An 8,814-nucleotide genomic window follows, 5' to 3' on the forward strand; every position below is an offset into this window, starting at 1 on the left:
AGAAACAAACAACAATAATAGAAGAATAGATTTTAAGGAACTTCAGAGCAGTATATATTCTGTCTAAACTCATTGAATGTTTTAAGTTGTAAATCAGGCATCACACCAGCCTTTATTTTTGCTTTGCAGGAGATGTGATATAAAGTAGGGAGTTTTGTTTTGTTTTGTTTTGTTTTTTTTGAGACGGAGTTTCACTCTTGTTGCCTAGGCTGGAGTGCAATGGTGCAATCTTGGCTCACTGCAACCTCCGCCTCCCAGGTTCAAGTGATTCTCCTGCCTCAGCTTCCCTAGTAGCTGGGATTACAGGCATGCGCCACCACACCCAGCTAATTTTTTTGTATTTTTAGTAGAGACGGGGTTTCTCCATGTTGGTCAGGCTGGTCTCGAACTCCCGACCTTAGGTGATCTGCCTGCCTCAGCCTCCCAAAGTGCTGGGATTACAGGCATGAGCCACTGTGCCCGGCCTAATTTATTTTTGTGGGTAGACTCATTCTCTTTACCTAATAGTTATAATTTAGTCAGTGAAGGGACAACATCTGGGGTAAGAGCTATGGAGGAGATGCTCAGCTTTGTGAGTTTTGTGCCAGGCATCTTTGCTGAAAATGGAGATGGCAGCAAGTGTGAATCTGGGGGAATAGAAGGGAAGACAGAAAAGCCTTAAGAGTAGATGGAGGAGGAAGGGTACCAGAATAGTCCCTGTGGAGGCAGGCAGATCAGAGCTCAGGGTTTGAAAGTGGGCCTGAGTAAGGGTCCTGCTAGAGAAACTGCAGATGGAAGCTGAGCAGTTACCAACTGCTAACGTGCCAAGTATGCCAAGCACAGCATGTGTCCTATAGAGGAGCATTATTTTAAACAACGTTCTATCATCTACCAAAATAATTGTGGTAAAAGTGTAGTATTTTATTTTTTCCTTTTATGTCAGCAATATTTTAAAATATTGATGTGTTTATCTTGTATTTTTACGGATAAATGTGATATTTGCCTCATGATTGTGAGCCACTGAGAGTGCACTGAATCTATTCACACGTCTTTAAGATGTTTTGCTGTGTTAAAAATTTTAGGAGAGAAAAATGCAAGTGAATAATTATTTAATAGACATTTATTACTTTATTTTGGAGTTGAATTCTGTCATTTGAAAAAGTTCAGTAATGTAATAAATACAAAGTGATCTGTACTTTTTTTGGTCTATATGTTCTTTATTAACTAAGTAGCTGAATAGTAAGTAATATTATTTAAACAATAATTTGGTAGACATTAGCTAAAAAGAGCAGGAGCAGTTGGAATGGATGAAAAGAATGATTTATTCATTACAGCCCCCGAAGAATCTTGTCTAATTGGTTAAAAGTAAAGATATTGATATTTCCGTTTCAATGTGATGGTCAGAGAGAACTTTGTGGGCTTCAGACAAGTTACAGCATAGATTGATTCTCAGGATGCCTGTCCTTATCCCCTGCTTTCACCTTAGGCTGACCATCATGCCCTTCCTTTATAGACGTCTGAAGATGCCAGAAACACAGCAAATCAATTAGAAATTTTGTGACCAAAGAATCTGAGTGTGCTGGCCATCTCTGCCTCATGTATCCTAAAACACAAAGCTAGATCAGAAATGGAGTTTAAATCCCACTGATTTGTGTCTCTTGTTGGCTACAATGTATAAGAAGAAAAAAAAACCCTGAGACTTGAAGCTCCATCTTTGGGGCACTGAGGTCAAAAAAGGAAGTTTAAATGCACCACACTCACTATAGTAATTGAAAAGAAGGGAGCTGTTGAAGGGAGGGGTGGCCTGCAGTCCTATGGGCTAGGGTTAATGATTGCATGGTAGTTACTGGTTTAGTGTATACATAATTGGAGACTGAGATTTTTGTGCTTAGGAACTCTCTGTGTGTGTATAGTTTTTTTTGTTTTTTTGTTTTTTGTTTTTTTGATAGACTATTTTTTAAGACTTTTTTTGAGCAGTTTCAGGTTCAAGCAAAATTGAGAAGAACAGAGGTTTCCCATATACTCCATCCTGCCACATACATGGATAGACTGCCCCATCATGAGTATCCCCTACCGAAGTGTTATATTTGTTATAATTTGTGAGCCTACCTTGACATATTGTTATCACCAAATGTTTTACATTAGTGTTCACTCATGATGTACATTTTGTGGGTTTAGACAAATGTATAATGACATGAATCCACCAGTGTAGTATCATACAGAGTGTGTTCACTGTAGTAGAAATCCTCTGTGCTCTGCCTGCTTATCCCTTCCGCCCTCCTGCCCCCAACCCCTGGTAACCACTGATGTTTTTTACTATCTCCATAGTTCTGCCATTTCCAGAATATCATATCATTGGAATCATATAGTAGTAGATTGTTAGTAGAACAAGTTTTAGATTGTTCTCACTTAGTTAATATGCATTTAAGTTTCCTCTATATCTTTTCATGGCTTACTTTTTAGCATTGAAAAATTCATTGTGTATACCACAGCTTTTTTTAATCCATTCACTTACTGAAAGACGTGGTTGCTTCCAAGTTGTGGCAATTGTGAATAAAACTGCTATAAACATTGTATACAGATTTTTGTGTAGACATGGCTTCAACTCCTTTGGGCAAATACCAAGAAGCATGATTGCTGGATCCTATGTTAAGAGTATGTTTAGTTCTGTGAGAAACTGCCAAATTGTCTTCCAAAGTGGCTGTACTATTTTGCATTCCTGCCAGCAAAGAATGAGAATTCCTGTTGCTCCACGTCCTTGCCAGCATTTGGTGGTGTCAGGGTTCTGGATTTTGGCCATTCTAATAGGTGTGTAGTGGTATCTCATTGTAATTTGCATTTCCCTGATGACATATGATGTTGAGCATCTTTTCATATGCTTTGTTGCCATCTGTCTATTTCTGTGTGTGTATGTGTGTGAGATGCCTGTTAAGGGCTTTAGCCCATTTTTAAATCAAGTTTTCTGATTGTTTGAGTTCTGTCTATATTTTTGGTAACATTCTCTTGTCAGATGTATCTTTTGCAAATATTTTCTTCTGGTCTGTGATTTATCTTTTCACTCTGTTGATAGTGTCTTTTGCAAAGTTTTCTGATTGTTTGAGTTCTGTCTATATTTTTGGTAACATTCTCTTGTCAGATATATCTTTTGCAAATATTTTCTTCTGGTCTGTGGTTTATCTTTTCACCCTCTTGATAGTGTCTTTTGCAGAGCAGAGATTTTTAATTTTAGTGAAGTTCAGCTTATTAAATGTTTCTTTTATGGATTATGCCTTGATGTTATGTCTAAAAGTCATTGCTAAACCCAAGGTTATCTAGATTTTTCTCCTGTGTTATCTTCTTGGATAGTTTTGCATTTTACTTTTAGGTATATGATCCATTTTGAATCAATTTTTGTGCAAGGTATAAGGTCTATGTCTAGATTCATTTTTTTTGTTAGTTTTTTTTTTTTTTTTTGCATGTGATGTCCAGTTGTTCCAGCACCATTTCTTGAAAAGACCATCTTTTCTCCATTATATTGCCTGCTTCTTTGTCAATGTGTTACTCTGTTTTTACGTTACTCTAAAGAAATACCCGAGGCTGGGTAATTTATAAAGAAAAGATGTTTAATTGGCTTATGGTTCTGCAGGCTGTACAGGAAGCACAGTGCTAGCATTTGCTTCTGGTGAGGCCTCAGGAAGGCTTACAATCATGGTGGAAGGCAAAGGGAGAGCAGGTGGTGTCTCATGGTGAGGAAGGGAGCAAGAGAGAGAGGAGGGAGGTCCCAGACTCTTTTAAGCAAACAGACCTCATGTGAACTAACTGAGCAAGAACTGACTTATCACCAAGGGGATGGTGCTAAGCCATTCATGTGGGATCTGCCCCATGATCCAATTACTTCCCACCAGGCCCCACCTCCAACATTGGGAATCACATTTAAACATGAGATTTGGAGGGGATAAGCATCCAAACCGTATCAGTCAAATCAGTTGACTATATTTATATGGATCCATTTCTGGGCTCTCTGTTCTCTTCCACTCATCTATTTTTGTCTTTTGCCAGTGCTACACTGCCATGATTATTCTAGCTTTATAGTAAGTCTGTAAGTCAGGTAGTGTCAGTCTTCCAACTTTGTTCTCCTTCAATATTATGTTGGCTATTCTGGGTCTTTTGCTTCTTCAGATTAAATTTAGTTTATAGATATGTACAAAATAACTTGCTGGGTTTTTTATTGGGATTGCATTGAATCTAAAGATCAAATTGGGTAGAAGAGACATCTTTAATCAAAGATACTTTTATTTCTTCCTGCCGAATCAGTATACCTTTTATTTCCTTTGTTGCCTTACTAAATTCACCAGTATTTCTAGTATAATGTTGAAAAGCAGTGGTGAGAGGAGATATTCTTCTCTTCCTCCTGATCTTAGTGGGAAAGCTTCTAGTTTCTCACCATTAAATATGATGCTAGCTGTAGGATTTTTGTAGAGATTCTTTATCAAGGTGAGGAAGTTCTCTCTATTCCTGATTTACTGAGATTTTAATCACGAATGGGTGTTGGATTTTGTCAGCTGCTTTTTTATTTTTATTTTTTGAGACGTAGTCTCACTCTGTCGCCCAGGCTGGAGTGCAATGACATCATCTCGGTTCACTGCAACCTCTGCCTCCGAGGTTCAAGTGATTCTCTGCCTCAGCCTCCTGAGTAGCTGGGATTTCAGGCACACTCCACCATGCCCAGCTAATTTTTGTATTTTCAATATAGATGAGGTTTCACCACATTGGTCAGGCTGGTCTCGAATTCCTGACCTCGATCCACCTGCCTCGGCCTCCCAAAGTGCTGAGATTACAGGTGTGAGCCACCGCACCTGACCTGTCAGCCTTTTTTTTCTGTATCAGTATGATCTTTTGATTATTCTTCCTTAGCCTGATGACATGATGGATTACATCCATTAATTGTGATTTTTTTTTTTTTTTTTTTGAGACAGTGTCTCGCTCTGTCATCTAGGCTGGAGTGTAGTGGTACAAGCTCAGCTCACTGCAACCTCCACCTTACAGGTTCAAGCAATTCTGTCTCAGCCTTGCAAGTAGCTGGGACTACAGGTGCATGCCCACCATGCCCTGCTAATTTGTTTTTGTATTTTTAGTAGAGACGGGGTTTCACCATGTTGGCCAGGCTGGTCTTGAACTCCTGACCCCAAGCGATTTGCCTGCCTTGGCCTTTGAAAGTGCTGGGATTACAGACATGAGCCACTGTGCCTGGCCTAATTTTGAATGTTGAACCAGCTTTGTATAACTGAGATAAGTCCTACTTGGTTGTGGTGTATAATTCTTATTTTATATTGTTGGATTTGATTTGCTAATGTTTTGTTGAGGTTTTATACATCTATATTTATGAGAGACTAGTCTATATATTTTTTTCCTTGTAATATCTTTGTCTAGTTTTGGCATTAAGGTAATTCTGACCTCATAGAACGAGTTAAGAAGTATTTCATCTGTAGTTATCTCCTGGAAGAGAGCTGCTATAATTTCTTCTTTTGGTAGAAACATCTGTGAACCCACTTGGGCCTGGTGCTTTCTGTTTTGGAAGTTTCTTAATTATTGATTCAACTCGTTCATAAAGATAAGCCTATTCAGATAGTTTTTTTGTGTGTGTGAGTTTTGGCAGATTGTGTCTTTCAAGGAATGGTCCACTTCCTTTAGGTTATCAAATTTGTGGGCATAGAGTTATTCATAGTGTTCCTTGATTATCTTCTTAATGTTCATCGGCTCTAGAGTGATGTCCCCTCTTTCATTTATGATATTAGTAGTTTGTGTCCTCTCTTTTTCTTATGTGTAAGTTTTTGTGTCTCTTTTGCCTGACACAATAGGCACTCAATAACAGCCATTCATCTATTGAATGAATAACTAAGGAGACCTGTCCACTCAAAATAAGTGACCTGGGACCAGATAATATCCAGGGATTTATATTAGTAATTCTGTGACCCTCCCAGAAGTAAAGAAATGTGATCTGATCCAGTTTAAATATTTAAGTTAACAGAAAGGGGTTCCAGTGAAAATAGCCTATGCCAGTTTGTACCAGGTGGGAGAGAGGAAACATGATATCTTCATGAGACCCTTCCAGCCTGAATAGTCTCTTATAAGAACATGTCATGCCATTTAAGAGAGCTCTCTGCAAATGCAATGTTATTACAGATAGAAATTATGACTTGGAGGAGGGATACTTTTCTGTATTAATTAGTTCATAAAGTTTTATTGTTCTAAAAACTTGTTCTAGGACAGAAAGTAGTAGACATCTAATTGGGGCAGTTAAAAATAGGGAACTAATGAATATGATAAGGCAGACTTACTAGCTAAATCAGCATCACTTATTTCTTCTAAAAAGTAGGCACTATGATAAAGGGAGGGACAACTACACATTAATAAGATCAATAACGTCAGGAAAGTTGGGAAAGAACAGGCCCTCTGGGATAAAGCAGCAGAAAGGAATTACTTAAAAGGAAATGTGTTTCATATGCATCACACACAAAAATTTTTATGATAGGTACATGGTAGGAAAACGCCCAAAAGGTGAATCCCAGAGAATCCTGAGAACTTATAAACATTGCGGATACAGAGAAGATGGGCCTGGTTGTGCAGAAAGTACAGATGATGTGGAGCATATGAGCTTCCTGGAGCATCTTTAATGCTGAAAAAATAGTGGGTCCTTGTAAGCAGTTGCAGCCAGATTGTGGGCCTTTTTCCAAGGGAGGGAATCAATTTCCGTTAGTTATTTAAAACTCTTTTCCTAAGTGGATGAGTACTTTTCCTTCCCCAAAACATTACATTGCCAATGCCACTAAATGGCTGACTTCAGGAAATTTTTCCTTGATAGGATCTGGCAGATTATGTGCCAAATGGAGAGACGAGAGCCCAGAGGTTAATTGTGTTTCAGTGAAAGTGCTTAGAAATATTTTAATTGCACATCTCCTCCACTCCTTATATGACAAGTAGAAAGGAGCAGAGGCAAGGCATGTACATTCTCAGGGGGAGGCATTTGATCTCTACCAAATAATTTAATGAAGGCAAGGACAAAACCAGTGACTGGAACAAGCTGGTCCTGTTAGTGATAGTTATCAAGGTATTCGAATTTATTTTCTTATTTTAGTTGAATGATTAATGGTTTACAGGGGTAAATAGTTATTGTGAATTATGAGAAAGATAAAATGATTTTGTACTCTGTTACTGGACCAGTCTTCATTTACAGACATAGAAAATATCTATTTTGGAACTTAGAAATTCCTAGGTTTTTATAGATAAAACATCATTTATAATTAATTGGTTTCTCAAATGTTGCCTTTTTATTGATTCAGATTTTGTTGAAGATGATTAGAACATTGAATATCTTTCATATGTCCTGTGATAGCTGCCACCATGAATAAAAGTGGCATAATTGGAAAGACCTGAACTGCAATAATTTTGTAAACTTTTTTATTACAAAAATTTCAAATACATACAAAATAAACAGTGACATAATGAACCCAAGTACCATTATCCAGCTTCAACAACTATCAGCATTCTGCCATTCTTATCATACTCCTCACTTCCTGCCCCCACTAGATTATTTTTATAGTTCTTTTATTCGCCTACATTGAAATGCACACATCTTAACTGCTTAACCTCATCAAGTGGATATGCCTTTGTAACCCACAACCGTATCAAGCTGTGAAGCATTTCCATTACCCCAGTAACCTCCTCTTGTCCCTTCCCAGTCAGTCCCTATGCTCCATCATCACCCTGCTGCAAGGCAGCTACTGTTCTGTGTTTTTTTTCCTACTATAGATGTGTTTTACTTGTTCTAGAACATCATATAATTGGAATCATTAAGGATGTACTGTTTTTTTTTTTTTTTTTTTGGAGACAGTTTCGCTCTTGTCGCCCAGGCTGGAGTGCAATGGTGCAGTCTGGGCTCACTGCAACCTCTGCCTCCCGGGTTCAAGCAATTCTTCTGCCTCAGCCTTCCAAGTAACTGGGATTACAGGCGCCCGCCACCATACCCAGCTAATTTTTGCATTATTAGTAGAAATGGGGTTTCGCCATGTTGGCCAGGCTGGTCTTGAACTCCTGACCTTAGGTGATCACCCTCCTCAGCTTTCCAAATTGCTGGGATTGCAGGTGTGAGCCACCATGCCCAGCCAAGGATGTACCTTTTAAATCAAGCTCTTTTGATTCGTTAAATCTTTGTTGTTGCATTTATCAACTATATGGAAAGGCAGGACCTGACAGGAATAGTGTACTGAGCAGATGTGGGAACAAAATTAGATACGATATTGATGGCACATGAGGAGTATTGGTGAGATATTCCTTAGCCTGAGATGTGTCATATTGATGAGTTCACACATTTTCTCTACCCACTAATACATCTCCAGCATCTAGAACAACTTTAAATGACATGAGCTCAAAACAGAAGGGGTTGAGTGACAGAAGGTAACATGATTTGGGAGGGAGATGCAAGATTGGGAATTTGTGGTCAGAGAATAGTGATCCACTTGAATTAAAGGATTCATTAAAATGTTTGTAGCAGGCTCAGTCATCTCAACCTTTGATAATTTTATCACATACATATGGGATTATATTTAGCCTGACCAATTCTGAAGACTTTAATTATTTATGCTTTTCAGACAGAGTCTTGCTTTGTTGCTGAGGGTAGACTGTAATGGATCCATCACAGCTCACTGCAGCCTTGGCCTCCTGGGGTCAAGTGATCTTTCCACCTCAGCCTCCCAAGTAGCTGAGACTACAGGCACACATCATTAATGCCTGGCTAATTTTTGTATTTTTTGTAGAGATGGGGTTTTGCTATGTTGCCCAAGCTGGTCTTGAACTCTG

The sequence above is a fragment of the Papio anubis genome, unplaced genomic scaffold (assembly GCF_008728515.1).
Source record: "Papio anubis isolate 15944 unplaced genomic scaffold, Panubis1.0 scaffold106, whole genome shotgun sequence".
NCBI lineage: Eukaryota > Metazoa > Chordata > Mammalia > Primates > Cercopithecidae > Papio > Papio anubis.